Consider the following 23,192-nt stretch of genomic DNA (forward strand, 5'->3'; position numbering starts at 1 on the left):
AGCATGGCACGGTAGGGCAGAGTAGAGCATGGCACGGTAGGGCAGAGTAGAGCATGGCACGGTAGGGCAGAGTAGAGCATGGCACGGTAGGGCAGAGTAGAGCATGGCACGGTAGGGCAGAGTAGAGCATGGCACGGTAGGGCAGAGTAGAGCATGGCACGGTAGGGCAGAGTAGAGCATGGCACGGTAGGGCAGGGCAGAGTATTGCATTGGCAGGGTATGGAGGGATGGCTGCATCCATCCGACCTCTCCCCTCCACTGCACAGATCAGTACAGAGAGGGGAGAGAGAAACCGGCGTCATGTCATCGGAGCGATCACATTGTAAACACCTGGGTGTAGAAAGATGGCCGCCGCTTCGGAGCTAGGCCGAAGCCGCGGCCTCTCCTAAGGCCGAGACCGCGGATCGCGGCATGTGCGCACGGATCGGTGGCGATCCGTTGCACCCCTAGGGACGGCGGCATGGAGGGGGAGAAGAGAGGGGGACGGCGGCACGGAGGGGGAGAAGAGAGGGGGACGGCGGCACGGAGGGGAGCGGTAAATGCTAAGCACTGCCCCCACTGACGCATCGACGCCCTGCACGCACGTCGACGTATTTTCTTAGTCAACGTAGTCGATTACGTCGACGCGTCGTGGCAGCTCTAAAGTTGACACAAAGGGGTTTGAATGGCTATTAAAAAGGTAACCATCCTCACCTGTGATCTGTTTGCTTGTAATTAGTGTATAAAACGTCAATGAGTTTCTGAACTCCTGACAGACCCTTGCATCGTTTATCCAGTGCTGCACTGACGTTTCTGGATTCTGAGTCATGGGGAAAGCAAAAGAATTGTCAAAGGATCCACAGGAAAAGGTAGTTAAACTGTATAAAACAGGAAAGGCAATGTAATGCCAATCAGCAGTGTTCGAACTCTAATCAAGAAGTGGAAAAATAGGATTTTTAAAACAGCTTACATGTAAAATCCTTTTCTTTGATGTACATCAGGGGACACAAAGCCATAGTAATAACTATGTGGGTTATATGGGTTAAATCAATGAAACAGGAGACCAGATGACTCATAATGTATGATGTGCCCAAAGGCAATATCCTCATGACCTTTAATATCGATTTGATAATCATCAGATAAACATATGCACCGAAGACCAAGTTGCGGTCTTACAGATCTGAGCCATAGAGGCCTGATGATGCACCACTCAAGAGGCACTAATCGCCCTGGATGAGTGTGCTTTTAATATAAGGAAGAATTTTCTTCTTTAAGCTGAAGCTTGATCAATCACTTGACAAACCCATTTGGAAAATAGTAGATCTTGACGCTGCCTGTCCATATCTTGGACCCTCTGGGCAGTACAAACAAAACCTGTGTTTTGCGAACCTGAGTGGTCGCCTTTACATAGATTCTGATCGCTCTTACTACATCAAGAGACTGTAGGGCTTTCTCTTCCCCAGATTAAGGCTTCTGGGGAGAAAGAAGGAAGAATAATATCTTGGTTTAAATAAAAACCTGTTACCACTTTTGGTAAGAATTCAGGATGAGGACATCCCTATACATGATGAAATATGGCTCTTACAAGACAGAGTCATTAGTTATGATAGTTGTCTAGCAGAAGAAATGGCAAGCAAAAAAGATTATCTTTCTTGTCAATGAACCAAGAGAATTTCTCGTAAGGTTCAAATGGCTGATTCAGCAAAGCCGAAAAGACCAATTTTAAATCCTAAGGATTTAAAGGTGCCTTGATAGGGGGATAAACCGTGTTACCCCCTGAATAAGCTATGCACCAAGAGTGGGAAGCAAGAGGCCATAGGAAATAACATTGACACGGCCTGGATCTGGCTCTTGATAAAAGTCAAAGCCAGCTTCATTTCAGATCCCATATGCAGGAATCCTGCCTATTGACATACTCCCTGGGGGGGCCAACCCCTGGATCCATACCAAGAAACCTATGCCTTCCAGATTCTATAGTAAGTGTTTCTGGAAGCCGGCTTCCTGGCATTAGTTAAATTAGACACTACTGAAGGAGATTACCCACGTTCTTTTATAGAGTGGGATTCAACAGGAAAACCTGTTAAACTCCTTGTCAGTAAAGTAGGATGAAATACCGGCCCTTGTGCAAGAAGGTCTGGCTATAATGACAGAGTCCAAAGGACTTCTACTGCCCTCTTTATGATCTCGATAAATTAAGATCTTCTGTTCCTGCTTAATCTTACGGAGGAGGCGCGGAAGTAGCAGAGCTGGAGGGAATGCATAGATCAGTGATAGCTGATCCTCCCCTGGGAAGACTAATGCATCTTTCCGCCTGCTAGCGGACTCTTGTTTGACAAAGTTGTCGACCTTATTAATGAATCTGGACGTGAATAGGTCCATGTCGGGAGTACCCCATCTGACATATTGCTAGGAAGATGTCGGGGTGAAGAGATCATTCTCCCGGAAATAACTGTTGGCGTCTCAAGTAGTACGCCTGAAATATTAAAATTGCCGATAGGCAAGGAGTGTTGTGTTCTGCCAAAGCTAGAACATCATTCACCTCTTTTTTGGGCTGCACGACTTCTCGTGCCTCCCCTGGTGATCAATGAAAGCCACCGCCGTGGCTGTCAGACTGAATCCTGTCAGGACAGTCCCGTAATCTGACCGCCAAGATTCTATGGGCAGATGTACTGCCTGAAACTTCCAACAAAATTGATAGGCAAGGTCCTCTAACCTGGACCATCTCCCCTGGACAGAATCTTCTTCCAGGGCTGTTCCCCAACCTAGAAGGCTGGCATCTGTTAACATCTTGCAGGATAAAGATTTTCCCTCCTGCTAGATAGATAACCACCAATTTAGGCTCTGACCTATGTTGGGAGCCAAGCGTATTGGAAACTAACAAGGCCTGAATTCTCTTTATTCTAGACCGACAGGATGGTGTCTTGAAGCAGTCTTTGAATAAAACTGCGCGTAAGGGACGGCCCCCAGAAGGAGGCCACCATTTACCCTAAAAAAACTCCTGCAGCCGAATGAAGGAATTTTCCTTTATCCAGATAAGCTGAATTAGTCCTACAATGGAACTAATTCACGTCTGGGGTAAGAATACCTTCTTCTGTATGGTATCTATAACCAGCCCCCAAGTAACCGCCTTGATGGTTTTAAGGAGAATCTTCCTAGGCCGAGAATCCAACCTAGAGATTTCAGATATCTACAGCTGAGATCAGAGATTAGACCTGAGACTGAATGATCTATTAAAAGTAGATCCTTTTAATAGGCTAGGACCGTTATGCCTTGAGCCCTTAACCTGGCTAAAGGAGGTGCCAGAATCTTTCAGGATACTCGTAGTGCTGTGGCTAAGCCGGATGGCAGTGCCACGATTGAAAAAATAATTTTATATTTCAAACCACAGAAATTTCTGGTAAGCGGGAAACTTTGGCACATGGAGATATACAACTCCCCTCCTTGCAGGATGGACACAGCCAATCGAATTATGAAAGGAACGGGTGTTCCAAGTGCCGATTCAGATCTAGAATGGGTCTTACCTCTCTGTTTGGCTCTGAGACCTTAAAAGGTTTGCGCCCAAAAAAACTAAACAAAAAAAAAAAACACCCTGTTCTACTAAGGGAATCTCTGATATCACCGACTGGGATAACAGCTGATCCAGAGGCCAGAAAGAGACTTCTCTTTTTTTTTTCCTCTGGAAACTTAGAAGCATTCTTTGAGGAGACGGACACTCTTGCATAAAGACTGTAGCACCAGCAGCCCCAAGGACCCCACAGGCAGCACCCAAACAGGACCCGAACCCCGGATCCTCAGATCGAAAGCCGACCGGGCCATCTGGGCTCTTGAAACTCTAGATGTAACCTAGAGAAAAAAAATAATTGCAGTAATCCCTCTGCTCTTAACATTGTTCCTGCCAGACTTTGAGAAAAGCCTCACCCGAAAGAGTGGGGGTGCTCCTTCATGAGAAGGCCTTAGCATTTTGCTTTATGGGCTTTCTGCCCCTAGGAACTAAGGCATAGGAGAGGCTGCACGATTAAAGGAGAACTGTCTGAACCTCCTTTTATTGGTAAAGAGAGCTTTATCCCTTTTGGAGACTGCCTAAGGGTTTTCACCTGGTGTTTTGGCTGATTAATATTTCAGCCACAGACCACTGCAAAAATGCACTAGTCCAAATATAAGCCATAGGGCTTAAACGACCGTGTCCTTCATAGCATCTGTGAGACACAGTCCGTCAAATACACCAGCCCCTTGCCGGGCCTGCTGATCAGGCAGGACTTTCAGATATCTCACACCTGTTCCTTAACCCCTTGGAGTCCATATTCCAATGCATTGGCGTGACTCAAAATGTGCTCCACCAAAATAGTGGCGCAGACGTTAAAGTGTTAAAGGACTGAGCTACTCCAATTGCAGCCAGAACTGCAAAGACATCTTGTCTTTAAAAGAAAAATCCAACCTTAAGTTACTTGATAATTTATCAGTGCATTATCCACTGGACATGTGAGACTCTGCTCACTGAGGTGATTGCAACATTAATAGCTGGAACCCCCCCCTCCTTTCTTTCATAGCAATGTTCCCATTCAAAATACATAGCTATGCATGAATAGGAAAAACATCCCCAGGTGGGGGGAGGTTCAAATGAACCCTATTAGAGGTAGATACCTCAAGAGCTGCAGGCAACAAAAAGGTTAAGTAAAGGAGTAGACAAAACACCTGACTTGTGCGGCTACTCCTTCCCTGATAGGATCCTCTGAAGAGGAAAAATAAGTATCTTCCAATATTTGTAAAGATCTACCTGATCCCCAGCCTCCTTCACCACAACAAAAGGGCTCAGAGGACTAAATGGGAATCTGCTATGTTTAGTCCTACTATGGAGAGACAACATAGCAATAATCTTTTAAATGGTAGAAGAAAAAAACCTGTTTGTATGAACTACACAGGGACAGAAGTGTTCTACCCTTGACGACTCATCTGACTTGACGACTCATCGGACTGACCGTATTTTTCTTTTTACCTCTTAGGGGAGGAAGACAGACAGACAGACAGTCTTTTGGAAGGGGTTTTAATTTGTTGTATACCATTAACCCCTTAGGAGAAGTTCCTGGTCCCTTTGTCACTCATAGCTTACAGTACAAAGCAGAGGCAGTACCAGCAAAAGAATGTAACACATGCTAGGCTATAAACAGATCCAGCATGCAAAACGCAGAGCCCCTACACGAAGTAGGGAAAGTTTACTCTCTACAGATTCCATTGCTAAGACAGGAAAACAACCAGAACCTGGCACTGTAAGACTAATAACTACTTAGGGAGCCCAATGGGAAGCCGTATGTAAAGTCCTTGAAAAACACTTGGAATTACCCCTGTAGTAAGATGTTCCCCTGCACAAAGTGCCAAATCTGCCCCTTTGTAGATAGGACTAGTATCTTTACGGATGCTTTTGGACAGAATCAGTTTGAAATCAGGGATCTAATAAACTGCGGGTAATCTATATGATCCCCTGCCCATGTCCAAGATGTACATTGGCAAAACCAAGAGGCCCCTAAAAGTTAGGATAGGAGAGCCTGAAAAAGATCAGGAAAAAACCCAGTAGCGAAACATTTCACACAATTCCATGAAGGATAAACAGATGGCCTAAAAGTAAAGGGGATTTATATTCTCAAACTACCATCATGGGGAGACTTCAACCATATCCTACTACAGTAAGAAGTAGAAAAGTAGTGGATATTCACGTTGAAGTCTCTCACACAGGCTCTTTCAACGTGACTGGCTGTGTCCAACCACAGCCGGTCACAGAATGTAAACAAACCTCTAACAAGATGTTACCGGGTTCTCCTCCTCACACACCGATCATGTGTGAGAAGGAGATTGCGGTAACATATCGTTACTGCTTACAGTACACAACACACAATGATTGCAACCCCCCCCCCCCCCCCAATAAAGAGTACCTGTCACCACCCATCAGAGAACGCGAGTACCCGTCACAGCCCATCCGAGTACCCAAATACCCATCACGGTTCATCTGAGTACACGAGTACCTGAGTACCTGTCACTGCCCATCTGAGTACCCAAGTACCTACCTGTCACCAGGCCAACAGGGTACCCGAGTACCTGTCACTAGGCCAACAGGGTACCCGAGTACCTGTCACCAGGCCAACAGGGTACCCGAGTACCTGTCACCAGGCCAACAGGGTACTATTTATTTGTATGAAAAAAAAAAGTTGTTTGGGTACAGTGTTGCATGACTGAGTAATTGGCATTCAAAGTGTGAGCACTGAAAGCTAAAAATTGGTCTAAGAAGGAAAGGTGTATAAATGTCCTGTATTGAAGTGGTTAAATGAAGCATGTACTTATACGCAAAAACGCACTGTGGGTGTGTAAAGTGTTTTTATTAACATATACTAATACAGATAAGGTAAAACCACAATGCAAGTATGGTAAGTAAAACTATAACATAAGACATAGTATGTACACATAGTAACATAACATTAGGGATGGAGGCATTGGACTCAAAACGTCCTACACCTAATTTAAAGTCCCAACCTTTTTCCTGTGTATATCAATTCAGGGATGGACAGCAAACTCTGACATCATTTTATCTCACATTTGCTACTCATGTGTGAACATAGAATTACCGTATTTATCGACGTATAACACGCACGTTTTCCCCCCTTAAAAGCAGGAAAAATGTTATACGCTGATCCCCCGCAATTCTGAGCCTCTAGGTGGCCTTTAGGCCATTCTCGGCGGCTTCCAGCTGTTCTCGGTGGCCAAAAGTTGCAGAGAACTACCCCGCGCCACCGAGATACACAGGACATCCGGCTCTGTATCTTGGCGGCATCATTTAAAAAAAATAAAATAAAACTGACAAGGCTGTAATGGTGGACAAGGCTGCAGATGGACAATGATAAGGCTGCATTGATGGGCATTTAAATGTAAGTTTGTTTTTTTTCCTTAAAATTCCCTCCTAAACTTGGGGTGCGTGTTATACGCCGATAAATACGGTACTTAGCAACATTCTGGCACCCTTTGAGTGCTGCTTACACTACTACACACATGGCTGTTCACAGCTCATTTTCCTACATTCTGGACAGTGTTGTATTTTTGTGTTGATTGGGCGGTCGTGTGGTGTATACTGTGTTTCTTTATGTCGTGGGAGCTGCAATGCAAACCGTTGGCCTCCCCCTCCCATCATGCCTCTGCAAGGTGATCGGGCAGACGTGCCACTGTGCGTCGACACCACGCCTCTGGTGTTGTGCGGGTGACGTCAGTATTGACAACATCACGCCGATGATCTGTAATCATCCATCAGTAATAAGTATGAGGGGGTCTTTTTGGTGCCAACTGCTGAGTGGTTATTCCGCTCAGGTGCCGGCACCTCCCCCTCTACATATGCCAGCATGACGTTGGCGGTATTATACACCCCCCCTACGGTAAGCAAGCTTTCACTTTGGCCTGCTACCTCAGGGGTTTCACACACCAGTTGGATTTTTTGTTTGCTGGTGCGGTTTTTAGGCAGCATCATGGTAGCCTTACATTGGTTTGTGGTATCTACTCTGATGGTCAGTTCCTTCCTATTTTCCACTCCCTTGTTCTCTTGTTTTATGAGCAAATTTCAGCTTTTAGGTTTACACTTATCTCAGGATTTATGTTTACACATGGGCTCACCACTTTTTTTTTTTTTTTTCCCCCCCATCACTTTCCAGGACCTCTACTGGGTTCAACACTGTTTATACTCATATAATGATCAATGGTATACTCATACATATTTCCAAATTTGTTCCCATAGGTCCTTGTTGAGGAGTTATACTTCATCACTTCTTCTCACATGGGGAATACACTCCCCGACACACTTTACCCTTTAACATCAGCTAATGTCAAGCCTTTGTATATTCCTGCCTCCGCTCCCACGAGATGTGATGTTCTCAGTCCACCTTAACATCACATGCTACAGCCACTGTCCATCTTTGTGATTTTTGGTAGATGAGGAGGTTTACTCATTTTATACCAGACTGATGTTCATATATATATATATATATATATATATATATATATTTATTTTTTATTTTTTAATACATACACACACTTCATAGATATCCCTGTTGCATATGGTCCTGATGAGTGGACATATCCATGAAACGAGTCAAGATTTCTCTGATGCCACAGTTACATCATATACGATTATATTTATATATTTTATACAAACTATGTCTGACTATGTTACATTCTGACAATAATGTTTTGTGTTACATCATGTGCAATATAGATGTTGATAGTAACATAGCATGGAGGTGAAATGGTATGCCCACTATGTGTACATATTATATCTTATGTCATAGCTTTACTTACCATACCTGCATTGTGGTTTTACCTTATCAGTATATATTAATAAAAACACATTACAGACCCACAGTACGTTTTTTGTCCAAGTACATGCTTCATTTAAAGTCACAAATCTCCTTTTTGTCTCGCATATTAAGGATCAAGGCATTGGACTTACACATCCTACACCTCATTTAAAGTCCCAACCTTTTTCCTGTGTATACAATTTGTTCATCAAGTGAGACTCTGCTCTATTGCAGTCAGCACCTCTTGGCATTGCTAGCTACTGAATATATATATATTATTTATTACACATATACACACACACACACACATATATATATATATATATAATCTACTTCTGGCATTAACTTTCTTTTTTCCTAAGCAGAAGCAGAACTCCGCTTTAAGCGGTATTTACCACTGACGACCTGTGTGTATGGCAATTTGGTGTCTGGACCTTTTGTTTAGTTAGTTGTGTTTACATGTCTGTAGGCCACACTATTTCAGCAGTTTGGGACTTTATAAACTATAACTAGTGTAGATGTAACCCAATTTATCAGAATTCTGAGCTATGTTTTTATTCTTTACATTGAATAAACTTTTGTATATTTTCACCAGACTCTAGTATTGCCCTTTATTGCCTTAGTAGCCGCTTTACCTCTTGGGGTTTCCCTCATCTGAGGTCTCCCCCACCTTTTCTTTCAGTCTAGTTTGCTTGGCTATGGCAGCAACACCTGATAAGGGTGAGTGGCATTGGGTCTGTATTAATTAATATAAATAGTGGTGCCATCACTGGTTCTGTCATCCTCTTGTCTTGTATCTGAGAAGATAAAGAGCCTCATCCACAAATCTTACAAAAGACAAGCTGTCATTGATGTTAAAGGCAGCAATACACGGTATTAAGAACTGGGGTATGTAAACTTTTGATCAGTGTCATTTGGGTAATTTCTGTTATGCTTTAAAAAGAGTAAACACAGTTGATTAATAAATGGCTTCAGCCAAACACTAACCATGAGTGAAAGAAAAAAGTTTTTGTGTTATCATTCATATTCTCTGAAAAATGGCCAAGAAATCAAACTCTGCCAGGGTATGTAAACTTATGAGCACACATACACTATAGAATAATATATATACACACATATACACATACACAGTATCGCACAAAAGTGAATACATCCCTCACATTTTTGTAAATATTTTGTGACAAGAAATGACACTTTGCTAGAGCTGCACGATTAATCGTTAAAAAAAAACGTGATCTCGATTCACCCCCCCATGATCTCTCCCGCTGAGAGTAGGCGATACTTTTATATAAACATGTGGAGAGATTATCTGCTGACTCAGCTGTTAAAACCAGTGACCATACATTGTCACTGTACTGTGTACAATCATTAGCAGATTCTTGCCCTTGAATCAAAGGCCAGGACTTACTACAATCACCATGGGCATCGCGGGGGGGGGGGGGGGGGGAGTGTTGGGGGTGCACATGCATGCACCCTAAACCAGAAGGATCCAGAAGGCACTCTGGTTGAAAAAGGCTGCTTTAAGTATGATGGTTCTATTTGGGACTCACTGGTCTGCATAAAATTGGGTTAAGAGTACCTGAACTTTTTTTTTTTTTTCCCCTCAACAAAGCACAATCCCTACTGAGTGTTGTTGCAGATTTCTACCTGTTTCTGCTCTGAAGAAAACCCATTTTGTTCTATTTTTTGTCTTTGGATACCATTTCTGAATGGGAGCGACTCATTTTAAAGTGGACCTTCAGTAGTTTTATCATCTTTCCATCTATTAAATCTTCTGCCCTTGTTGTTTTAACTTTGGATAGTTAAACTTTTTTCTGCCAGTAGATACCCTATACAGCCTACTTCTTTTCTCTTAATAGCCTAGGCTTATGACATCATGCATAGCTCTTCCTCACTCAGAGTTTGCCAGGAAAGGGGGGGGGGGAGTCATAAGAGGGCCAATAAGAACTGCAGAGCTGGAGGTGTGACCCTGTGTAAATCCAGGAAGTGAACAGGCAGCAGCTTCAGCTGCCCACAGCTAAAATGGTTGCAGCCAAACTCAGTGGAGGGAGATTTCTGCAGCATATTTGACAAGTACAGAATCACAGTATATATAAAATATGCAAAGTGGTTGGAGGGAAGCTTCAGAATGGCAAAGACGTTTTTATTACAAAATTATGTGAGCAGACTGCAGTTCCTCTTTAAATCGAATGCACTTATGTGATTGCTATGAGAAATGTTGCAGTGTCTTCATCGGTTTAGAAGTAACTAAACATTAGCGAGCTACTCACCAAAAATGATTCCTGTTGCAGAGGATGCCTAAAACCTGACTTTACATTTCTGGAAATGTCATGTACACCTAACTGTGTACAGAAGGCCCCATGTTGCCATATTGCATTGGATTTTAGAGAATTGGTAGTTCTGCCATTTTAAAAAGGAAAAGTATTTTTTAATAATATTCAGTGGAATATGGCTTGTGTTTTTCCTATATTTTCTTTTCAGAAAAAGTGGAGTAACACTTTAGGAAAAATGCTAGGTCCCCGTAGTAAGAAAGGTTCTCGGATAAGATAAGCCTGGAGCGCAAATGTTGGCATGAAAACCAGTGGGAGCTAGGCAAGTGTATTTCACTGTGTCTAGCAAATGGTTTTAAAGTGTAAATGTTTTTTGCTTACTGCTTCAAGGTAAAAAAAAACACCCACCTATCTTTTCTAAACCTCATAGACAAAGGCTCGGTTCACACAGGGGCAACACGACGTGACTTGAAGTGACTTGACGTGACTTGGACCTGACTTACAACACTACTTTAAGTCGCCCCAGGCCAGGCGACTTGCCATGGCCAATCAGAGAATGAGCTCTCAGGGGGGAACTCCGTTTGAGAGCTGATAATTCTCTGAGAGTCGCCTCTGTATAGACAGAGATCCGACTTGGAGGCGACCTCCATTGAAATCAATGGGTACCAGTCGCCTACAAGTCGGATTGAAGTAGTACAGGAACCTTTTCTGAAGTCGGAGCGACTTCAATAGTGTGCATTAAGACAGCTCTCATTCACTTACATTGATTTCTACATGTTGTGCGACCTGAGGTGACTTGGGGCGACTTGGTCGGATCTGAGTCGCCCCTGTGTGAACCGGCACTAAGACGGCTCTCATTCACATTGATTTTATCATGTTGCGCGACTTGAGGCAACTTGGGACGACTTCGGATCCAAAGTTGCTCCTGTGTGAATGGACTAAGAATATTTGACGAGTGAGCAACTTTTTTTTTGCTGGCTAGTCTCATATCGAAAACAAAATAGATTACAAGAGTAACAAAAATTCTCGTAAGACAGCAAACCGCTTCCCATGATGATGTAATGTATTTTGTTTCTGAGCAAGCAATCGTCTGTTCTGGTATTGTAGAACATTTTTAGTGCTTGTCCTTTCGGATAATTTTGAATGTCGTGATCAGCACTCAAAAGCGGTATACTAACAAATCAGATTATCGGAAAGTTTCTCTGAAAGCGGTAATTTTTTGTTCAATTTTCTCATTGTGTGTACTAGGCATAAGTCCATCTGTCCCTAAACACTAACATGGCTTCTGTAACTGCTTTAGTATCTCAGCTGCAGCACCGTGATGGGGGAGCGGGGACGTGGCTTACTTGCTATGCGTGTGTCTATGGACGCATACAGCCCAGCTCATGAGTGTGCACGCACTGGTGCCTTCGTGGCACATGGCTTGCTAAGGTAGCCTCCGGAGCATGGAAAAAAAAAAAAATTGACAGCACCAGCTGGGGATTGCCAGAAGAGTGTTTTTTGTGCAATTGTTGCACAGAGCAGGCATGACTTTTTTTTTTTAATTATTAAAAGGACTTTAATATTACTTTGAGTGTACCATTTACAGGTTTAATTTTACATCAAGTTATTAACAGAAGAAAGTCTGTATTCTAAGACGAAACAATTCCAGAAACAACCATGGACCGGCAAAAGGTTTGATGAATCGATGACCAATAATGTGTTTGCTTTTACAGAACAGCATAACAAGCATTATACTGTGTCACACACAAGAACTCCACATAATTCCATTTATTGATTTTGTGTGTGTGCTCTTAGGATTAGCTCACCATTCTACAGTTTAAGGGCTCTTGCACACAGACTAGCTGAATCCGTTCAGCATAATGCAGACATATTTCCTCCACCCAAGCAGCCCAGATGCAGCAGCTTGCAAAAAAATAAAATAAAAAAAAAACATTACTGTACTTCAATTTAAATCATGTCAATGACTAGCGTTGCATCTGGCCTGCCTTGATCAAGTAAATACATTGGCAATTATGTCAGGTGGGCTCAGAGTTGTAATAGCATTACAAACAATTATTTTTCACTATCCAATAGAGCTGCCCGATTCTGGCCAAAATGAGAATCACAATTTTTTTTTTGCTTTGAATAAAAAGATCATGATTCTCGCAATGTAAAATCTTTCACATTATACAAAAAAATAAATAAATAAAAAAAAGGGGGGGGGGGAATATCTGTACTGGTTTAGTTTTTTTTTTACTTCATTAAAGTAATTTTTTCAACAAAAATAAATAAATTGCATTTGAAAAGACCACTGCTCAAATATAGTGTGACATAAAATATTGCAACAACCACCATTTTCTCTAGGGTGTCTACTAAAAATATATATATATATAATATGTTTGGAGGTTCCAAGTAATTTTCTAGCAAAAAGATATTAAAGTGGAGGGCCACCCTGAAAAGCAAAAAATGTTAAAAATGACAAAAATCTAAAAAAAATAAAATGAAAAAAAAATTTTTTTTTTTTACTTACCAGAAATGCCTGTTGCTAGGCACTTTATCCTAATCTTCCTCTTCCTCCTCCGCGGAGATCTTCTGTCTTCGTCGCGGCGTCTTCTGGGTAATGGGTCGCGCTGTGTTCTGGGAACTGTGTGTTCCAGAACACAGCGCGTCCCATTCAGAAAGCGCTGCGGGACTCGCGCATGCGCAGTAGGAAACGGGCAGTGAAGCCGTAAGGCTCCGCTGCCTGTTTCCCTTAGAGGGAATGGCGGCGCCGAAACCCGAGAGCCGAGGGACGGGTCGGCCTTGGGCGGCCGACATCGCGGGCGCCCTGGACAGGTAAGCGTGTTTATTAAGTCAGCAGCTGCAGTGTTTGCAGCTGCTGACTTTTTTTTTTTTTTTTAACTGGCCCTCCTCTTTAACTTGAAACCAACAAATGTCAGAAAAAGGTTTAGCGTTTAAGTTGTTAAACTTGTTTCACTTACACACAGTCTATTCCACTGACAAATTGTTACAATGTTTATACTTAAGTTCAACTGATAAAGAATGTTTTGATTCTTGGCAAACTGCCTGGTTTTTCTTTTCCTTTCTTTTGAAGGCTGTGGCTTCAGAAGAGCAGAGAATTATTTGCATAGAAAGAATTGTGAAACACTTTAGTCAAGATCATGATAACGATTCTTGACGATTAATTGTGCAGCTCTACTATCCAATATAAGTTTACTTGAAAACCCTCCTTTCATGTACATATTTGCTGTCTCTTTGACAGCCATCTCTTTTCTCAACTTCCTGTTAAACTAAACCTACCATTAAATGTCCCCCCCCCCCCCCCCACTGTAACTGTGAAGTTGAAGGAAAACGATAAATGGTTTTCAAAATATTTTACAAATAACTGAAAAGTGTGGCATGCATTTGTATTCAGCCCTCTTTACTGTGATACCCTTAACTAAAATATAGTGGAACCAATTGCCATCAGAAGTCACCTAATTAGTAAATAGAGTCCACCTGTGGGTAATTTTAGCTCATAGTATATATACAGCTGTTCTGTGAAGCCCTCAGAGGTTTGTTAGAGAACCTTAGTGCACAAACGGCATCATGAAAGCCAAGGAACAGATCAGACAGGCCAGGGATAAAGTTGTATAGAGGTTTAAAGCAAGGTTAAGTTGGAAAAAAAAATATCCCAAGCTGAACATTTTACAGAGTACTGTTCAATCCATCATCCGAAAACAGAAAGCATATGGTACAACTGCAAACCTACTAAGACATGGCCGTCCACCTAAACTGACAGGCTGCCCAAGGGGAGCATAAATCAGAGAAGCAGCCAAGAGGCCCATGGTTACTCTGGAGGAGCTGCAGAGATCCACAGCTCAGGTGGGAGAATCTGTCCACAGGACAACAATCAGTCGTGTACTCTACAAATCTGGCCTTTATGGAAAAGTGGCAAAAAGACAGACATTATTGAAAGAAAGCCATAAGAATTCCCATTTGCAGTTTGTGAGAAGCCAATTTGGGGGACACAGGAAACATGTGGAAGAAGGTGCTCTGGTCAGATGAGACCAAAATGTATTTTTTTGGCCTAAAAGCAAAACGCTTTGTGTGCCGGAAAACTAACACTGCACATCACCCTGAACACACCATCCCCACCGTGAAACATGGTGGTGGCAGCATTGTGTTGTGGGGATTCTTTTCTTCAGCTGGGACAGGGAATCGGTCTTTCCGACGGAGTTCCAACCGAAAGCACTTGCCTACACACAATCACACCAAAGTCCGTTCGTTTTGAACGCGGTGACGTACGACGAGACTAGAAAAGGAAGTTCAATAGCCAGTAGCCAATAGCTGCCCTTGCGTCGTATTTGGTCTGTCAGACTAGCATACAGACTAAATGGTTTTCCCAATAGGAATTGATTCCGTTAGAAAGATTTAAAACATGTTCTATTTCTAGGTCCGTCAGACTTTTTTTTTTTTTTTTTTTCAAAAAGTCCACTGAAGCCCACACACGATCAGAATATCCGATGAAATGATTCCGTCTGATCTTTTCTGCCAGAAAGTCTGGTCGTGTGTACGCAGCATTAGAGTCTGCAAAAGACTTGAGATTGGGCTGGAGGTTCACCTTCCAGCAAGACAACCCTAAGGCCGCGTACACACGCGGGGACTGTTCGCCCAACTTTGTCCGTCAAACAGTTTCGGCAAACAGTCCGCTCAAAATTAGCATGGACGGACATGGCCACACACGACGAACGAACAGTTTGCTGAAACCGTGCGCGATGACGTGAACGGCACGTACGACGGGACGAAAAATACGACGTCCTATACACAGCATTATAACTTTCGGCGTGTAAATCCTTTCTGAGCATGCGCGGAACTTAGTTTGACGAACAAGCCTACACACGGGCGGACTGTTCGCTCAAACAAGGTTTCAGCCGACAGTTTTACGGAATTTCCGAAAAACCTTGTTCGTCAAACTGTCCGCTGAAACTGTCCGCTGAAAGCCCACACACGAGCGGACTGTCCGCTCAAACACTGTTCAGCGGACAAAGTTGGGCGAACAGTCCGCGCGTGTGTACGCGGCCTAAAACATACAGCCAGATCTACAATGGAATAGTTTAGATCAAACCATATCCATGTGTTAGAATGGCCTAGTCAAAGTCCAGACCTAAATCCAATTTAGAATCTGTGGCAAGACTTGAAAATTGCTGTTTACAGATGCTTTCCATCCAATCTGACAGAGCTTGAGCTATTTTGCAAAGAAGAATGGGCACAACTGTCACTCTCTAGATGTGCAAAGCTGGTAGAGACATCCCCAAAAAGACTTGCAGCTGTAATTGCAGCGAAAGTTGGTTCTACAAAAGTATTGACTCAGGGGGGCTGAACACAAATGCATGCCACACTTTTCACATATTTGTAAAAAAATAAATAAAATGAAAACCAGATTGTAAGCTCTTCTGAGCAGGGCCCTCTTAATCCTCTTGTATTTAATTGTATTGTAACTGTATTGTCTCCCTTTTATATTGTAAAGCGCTGTGTAAATTGCTGGCGCTATATAAATCCTGAATAATAATAATAATTATTTATTTTGCTTCAACTTAACAACTACGCCACTTTGTGTTGGTCAGTAAGCCAATGAGGAGAGAGCAAGGGGCGAGGCCGAGGTGCGGCTCCGTGTCTGAATGGACACTCACAGCAGCAGCTCAGCTCGGGTGCCCCCACAGCAAGCTACTTGTTGAAGGGGCCCTCAGCAGCAGGGAGGGGCCAGAAGCGCCAGCGAGAGACCCAAGAAGTGGAGGATCTGGGCTGTTATGTGCAAAACCACTGCACAGAGCAGGCAAGTATAAAAGAATGTTTGTTATTTTTTATTTATTTTATTTTTAAACTAGACTTGCCATCACAAGTAATTTTCTAGCAAATAAAAAATGAGTGCAAAAAGAAATGTTGCCCTGGTAGAAAAGTGGTCAATCCTAATGAGTACAAGTAGTGCACTTATTTGCAGTCATGTGTACCACGCTCCTTAAATTACAAATCCTGGTCAACATTGCGCCTACTGATTCTGCGGTGCATGCATTGGTAGAGTTAAAGAATGGAAGGTTTACAGTCGCTTGTACGAACCGGTGCTAGATGCGTCAGCACATACAGTACTACTATATTCAATTGAGGGAAGCTGTGTGATACCGCCATTACTAGGAGCAAAGATGTGATCATATGAAAGCAGAACTTCATCCAAAGGGGGAAGTTCCACTTGTTTGCATCCTCCCCTCCCTCCACTGACACATTTGGCACTATTTTGGGGGGAGCAGGTAGCTGGTTTTAACAGGTAGCCGTTCCCACTTCTGGTCAGATCACCATGGCGACATCATGACCCACCCCACCCCCCCAACTGCCTTCTGGGACACATCGCAGATACCAGAAGACTGCAGGACCATCCACAAAGCACAGTGCAACTCACACAGTAGGAAATTGGCTGTGAGGCCGGAAGGCTTCACTGCCAGTTTCTCCTACACCTAAAATGCCAGCGCCTGCACCCAAAGCCGATTGGCTTGAGGACAGCACTGGATCCCTGGATAGGTAAGTGTCCTTGTATTACAGTATTTGTAGATGCTGACTTAAATTTGAGAGAGACTGGAGCTCCTCTTTAACTGCTTTAATACAGGGAACCCCTTCCGCCTTCCTGTCCTGGCCAATTTTCAGCTTTCATTTACACTTTGAAAGGCAAATTGCACAGTCATGCAACATTGAACCAAAATCTCCCCCCCCCCCCCCCACAAATAAAGCTTTATTTTAGTGGTATTTAATTACCACTGGGCTGGGTTTTTTATTTTTTGCTACAAATAAAATAGAAAATCCTGTCTGTACAACTTACAAAATATCCCTACTTAGGATTTTCAGATCACAGGTTTAGCAAAAATGATACCACTACTCAAAAAATACAATGCATTTTCACATTCCCAGTAGAACTCTTTACAGTATAGGCAAGGATTTTCTAAGTCAATCATACATTTGCGCCTTAACACGGGCTTCAGAACACTAAAAATATATTTCATTACAGGTAGTGTTGAGCCTATTCACACTTGTGCATTGCCCTGCAGCTCATTTTTGAAAATAGCTCAGGTCCATTTTTTGTCCACTTTTATGCATTTTGAGGACCATGGAAGTCAAAAAGTAAAAACATATGCGTGATGCATTTACAAGAATTTTTTAGCCCCTGGTATCAAGCCTAAACAGTTTTTTTTTTATTGACCAAAATTAAAAAAAACACATGACTCAGGAAAATGCATAAAAAATAAATACATAAAAGAAAAAAAAAAAAAAAAAAAAACACGCATGCAGAGATGCTCCCAATACTAAAGAGATACAATTACTATAAATTCCATAAAATAACCATGCAAATAGTAAGAATATGGCACCCCTCACCACACGCTATCATAATTACTGTACCCCTTATGACCAACTATTATAAAATACAGCACCCAGTGATTCTCAACCAGGGTTCCTCCAGAGGTTGTTAGGGGTTCCTTCAGCATTGGGAAATGTCTGCCTCTCAGATAAGTTCCTACTCACACCATTGATCTTTTTAGCTATGTGTAAGGAGGTAATGCTTCCCAATGACCACAAATGTAATGACCATTCTTCCCACTGACCATCACACAAATGTATCATGAGTTGTAGATTTCAAATTTTTAGCAGGGGTTCCCTGAGACCGGAGAACTATTTCAAGCGTTCCTCGGAGCTGAAAAGGTTGAGAAAGGCTGCCTCAGGAGAACCACTGCTCAGAGAACTCGGTTTTAGGCCAGTCATACACGGTTTGAATTGATTAAAGCCATTAATGGGCAGGCTGAATGTACCAACTTGATCTACCAATCAACTTGGGTACAACCAGCCTGCCGGATTCTCTTGCAATTATTGGTAGTGGTTGCTATAGCCGCTAGGGACAATGGCACAGGCAGGAGGGATTACCCTGTCAACGCTGTCTTGCCTGCAACCATTTTCTCCGTGTATGGCAGGCCTTACTGTGTTTTCAAGTTATCCAGTTGGAGCTGGTCACTAAATGACTTTTGGCTTCCCATGTATAATGTATTCCTATGGGGGTGCCAGACTGTCTGAGGTGGGCATTGCCTGTAATCAAGCGATTAGCTCTTATCGGGTGGCTTTCTATATAAATTCAGTGTGTATGTGGTTTCTCAAAGCTTTTTTTAGTCAAGGTACCCTTAAAAAAAGAAAAAAAGGATAGTCTCAAGGCACCCCATTCTTAACTGTAAAACCTCTAACTGTTTTACATAATGCAGGAACATCCAGAAGTCCAATCAGGACACCCAACATTAGAGGTGATTTATTCTTCCAAAGCGAATACACGTTAGCAAACTGGTACTGACTGGTGTTCCAGTGTTTCTCTTCTCCCTCAGTTTTTCTCCATCACTCAGCTAATGTGACCCCACCGCTGATGGAGAGGGGCAGGGGAAGGTCAAACAAGGAGTCTATGCAGGCAAATGACATCCTGCATATCAACTGATGAAGCCATTGGTCATTAGGATGCCGGCTGCTAGAGGTTTTTAACAGTTGACAATGAAAACAACATGTGGCTTTGGGTAACTAAAAGGCAGGCTTCATCCACATGCCGGCTTGAATACAATTATTGGGCAATTTTTTGGCATTTTGCCAAGGCAACCCTTTAGAAACCATGGCTGAAAAAGGCTGGTCTAGTTCTTTGGGGTAGCTACAGTCACTTGCCTCATGTTCCAGAGCTTGGGGAGCAGCTTCCTGGTGAAGATACCCCAGTCGGGGTGTCCGGAGTCCATCACAACGTCTTCTATTATAATTATAGCACTCCTTTATGATGGTGTCTATTAGAATTACCACACCCCTCATGATGGTCACTATCAAAATTACAGCACCCTTCATGATGGTGTCTATTAGAACTACAACGCCCCTCAAGATTGTGTCTATTAGAACTACAGCACCCTTCAAGATGGTGTCTATTAGAATTACAACATTCCTCATGATGGCCTCTACCAGAATTACAGCACCCTTAATGATGGCCTCTATTAGAATTACAACACCCTTCATGATGGTATCTATTAGAACTACAGCCCCCCTCAAGATGGTGTCTACTAGAACTACGGCCCCCCTCAAGATGGTGTCTACTAGAACTACAGCCCCCCTCATGATGGCCTCTATTAGAATTATCACACCCCTCATGATGGCCTCTATTAGAATTATCACACCCCTCATGATGGCCTCTATTAGAATTCTAGCCCCCCTCATGATGGCCTCTATTAGAATCACAGCCCCCCATATGTTGGGCTCCATGATGCTGCCAGCAGTGAATGGCTGTATGGTGCGATGGCGATCACTCCATGCAGTGGTGCCTGTCCTCCTGGTGTCAGTAGAGATGAGTGGCGTGGCCCCGGAGCAGAAAGTTGTGTGGGATGAGAAGAGGAGATAAGAGAAGTGATGATAAGAGAAGTGATGATGTCCTGTGATGGAGCCGGCCGGCCCTCCCTCCCCCTCCCCTCACACCCCCGTGCTCCAGGCTGCCTGTGGGTGTCAGTATGGCACTGCCAGGCAGAGGGATGCTCCGGGCCAGGCTGGAAGGCGCTGAATCACTGCCGCCCGTGGCGGAGGTGGCCTCGGCTCGGATGCTCATTTACCTCTTTGTTGTTTCCGGCCTTATTCACAGAGCTGGGAGGCCTCCGTGCCAGGAACTCAACCCTCGCTAGGAGCAGCAGTGGCCGCGGTCCGCCTCTTTCCTGCGCTCTCTCACTGTTTAGTCACCCCTGTCACAGACAGCAGGGGGTCCGGGGCGCGCCGGCCGCCATCTTGTTTTTACATACGAACTCCGACCCCGAACACACGGCCGCGGGAGCGCGCATCGCAACGTCACGCGACAACACAACGGTGCGGTGCGCGCGGCTCCGCTGGAATCGATGTGTGAGGTGCTCGGATGGTGAGGCGGTTGCTTGTCGTTGGAAAGGCGGCAGTGACTGGACGGAATACTGACGTGCTCTGCACGTTTCCGTTATGTGTATGAGGAAAGCCGGAGCACACAGTCTATAATGTGTGACTGGCTACTAGACATTAAGAATTTATTAACCTTTTAGGTTGCAATGTAAACCTCCAGAAAAAAAAAAAAGCTGTAAGACAAAGCCATAAAATTAGCTAGTATGCAGCGCATACTAGCTTATTATGAAATACCTCAGAATGAAGCCCTTAATTGGTGTCGGCACTCGGAGTACACGCCGGTGATGTGTCGAATACTGTTCCCTGTCGGATAGTGTCCACCCTGTACTGCTCTTACGCAGTACGGAGGACAAGGAGGTGCTGAAGATGAACGGCGCCTGCGCACTGAGTCCAGGTTCAAGCCCCACCATCCAAGTGGACATAGAGTTAGAATAAAAAATAGCCGAGCAAAGCGAGGCCGTGCCCGAAGTGTGGCCCTGTGTATGTCCACTTGGATGGTGGGGCTTGCACCTGGACTCAGTGCGCAGGCGCCGTTCTTCTTCGGAGTCTCCTTCTCCTCCATACTGCGCTGCGCCTGCACAGTCCGGGGCGGACACTATCCGATGGCCGGACAGTTTTTGACAGAACACCGGCATCTTCCACCGGAGTTACTTCCGGGTTTGCGGTGCTGTGATTGGCAGGAACCGTGATGATGTTACTCATGCACATGGGAGCCGCTGATCACAGTACGAGTCCTGCAGAAACAGCACCAGCGTCCCATTTCTTCAGTGCGCATGTGTCGATGACGTCAACAGCAACACATATACTGAAATTTAGGAGATATTCATGGTACTTACCTTGTGTATAGGCTTACCTGTAGGTAAAAGTAGTGTAACAGGGTTTGCAACCACTTTAATATTCTGACTAGACCCCAGTTGTCACCTGGAACCAGTGCCGAGACAAGGTCATTCAGTGGCCAGGGTGAAGCCCCCTCAACCCAGTTTAACCGATTGCTGTCCAGTGCGTGACGATATACAATGGCAAGGCTGCGCAAATGAGCGTACCTGTACGTCCCCTTTAAATAGCAGGCGGCATGCGCCATGGGATTGTGCCCGCAGACTCGATGTTGGCCAGTGGCCGAAGATCGTAACACGGAGAGGCAGAACAAGGCATTTCCCTGTTCTGCCTAGCAACATGACAGGGATCTACTGCTCCCTGTCATCAGGAGCAGTGATCTCTGTCATGTTCTAGTGAGCCCACCCCCCCTACAGTTAGAGCACACAGAGGGAACACATTTAACCCCTTGATCGCCCCATAGTGTTTAATCCCTTCCCTGTCAGGGACATTTACATAGAAATCAGTGCATTTTTATATCACTGATTGCTGTATAAATGTCAATGGTCCCAAAATAGTGTCAAAAGTGTCCGATCTGTCCTCCGCAATGTCGCAGTCACAATAAAAATCGCAGATCGCTGCCATTACTAATAAAAAAATATAATGAAAATGCCATCCCCTATTTTGTAGACGCTATAACTTTTGCGCAAACCAATCAATATACGCTTATTGCTTTTTTTTTTTTACCAAAAATATGTAGAAGAATATATATCAGCCCCTACCCTGTCCAACTTTAGGAGATCCCTGAAAACTCATTTATTCAGGGTAGCCTATCCCACACCCACTAACAACAACTGTCCCGAGCCACCCCCATCAAATCATTCTCTGCAGCTATTACCTTTTGTAAGCTCTACGAGCAGGGCCCTCCTGTACCTGTTGTATTGAACTGTACTGTAATCTCCTCCATCCCACATTCTCCTCCTCCTCCAGTCCCATCTCCTCCATCCCATGTCCTCCTCCAGTCCCATCTCTTTTTCCTCCAGTCCCATGTCCTTATCCTCCTCCAGTCCCATGTCCTTATCCTCCTCCAGTCCCATGTCCTTATCCTCCTCCAGTCCCATGTCCTTATTCTCCTCCAGAACAAAATATTATAGCGCACACATGCAAAAAAGACATTTACCTCCTGCAAGGCTATTTAAAACACCTAGACATTTTCAAAAAACTTTAGCAAAAAATATGGGGATTTGGTCACACCATATTGCTATATGGTGCTTAAGCCCACTTACTGCTACAAAGTACCCCGTAGTTATTGGGTCCTAAGCTATCCATAGACTGGGAGATCCTGCTTCTCGGAACCATGGGAGCTATACTCCTCTATATGGGAGAAATAGAGGTCTCCACCTATGACACAGGTGGACATTATTGATCCCATGTTTCAGAGAAGCAGGATCTCCCAGTCTATGGATAGCATAGGACCCACTTACCATGGGGTACTTTGTCGCAGTATAACCATGGGGTACTTTGTCGCAGTATAACCATGGGGTACTTTGTCGCAGTAAGTGGGCTTAAGCACCATATAGCAAAATGGTGTGACCAAATCCCCATATATTTTTAAAATGTCTATATGTTTTAAATAGCCTTGCAGGAGGTAAATGTATTTTTTGCATATGTGCGCTGTAATATTTTGTTCTGTTGTATGGTCTTTTATGGAATAAAAAAAGTGCTTGTTTTATATATCTTTTTACACATAACTAGAACATCTAATAGGGTTATATCATTGCATGAGATTTCCCCGCACTTTCTGTCTTAGTGTCACCAGAACAGGAAGTGGGGGAATTTCACTGTGGGGAAATAGCTTGCAATTCTTGCCTTATAATGTCCA

The 23,192-nt window shown here is 43.8% G+C and overlaps 1 protein-coding gene across 1 annotated transcript in view; it reads right to left on the reverse strand.

Moving 5' to 3' along the window:
* LOC143962741 (transcriptional regulator QRICH1-like) overlaps positions 1-20,407 on the reverse strand; it is a 101,065-nt gene extending 80,658 nt beyond the window's left edge. The window contains exon 1 of the mRNA XM_077472142.1: positions 20,188-20,407. The gene's annotated coding sequence lies outside the window, so the exon portion shown is untranslated. The remainder of the gene's footprint in view (positions 1-20,187) is intronic.
* Between the last annotated feature and the right edge of the window lie 2,785 nt (positions 20,408-23,192).

This window comes from Lithobates pipiens, unplaced genomic scaffold (genome assembly GCF_037356315.1).
Source record: "Lithobates pipiens isolate NorthernLeopardFrog02 unplaced genomic scaffold, aLitPip1_a1.2 Scaffold_8, whole genome shotgun sequence".
NCBI classification, from domain to species: Eukaryota; Metazoa; Chordata; class Amphibia; order Anura; family Ranidae; genus Lithobates; species Lithobates pipiens.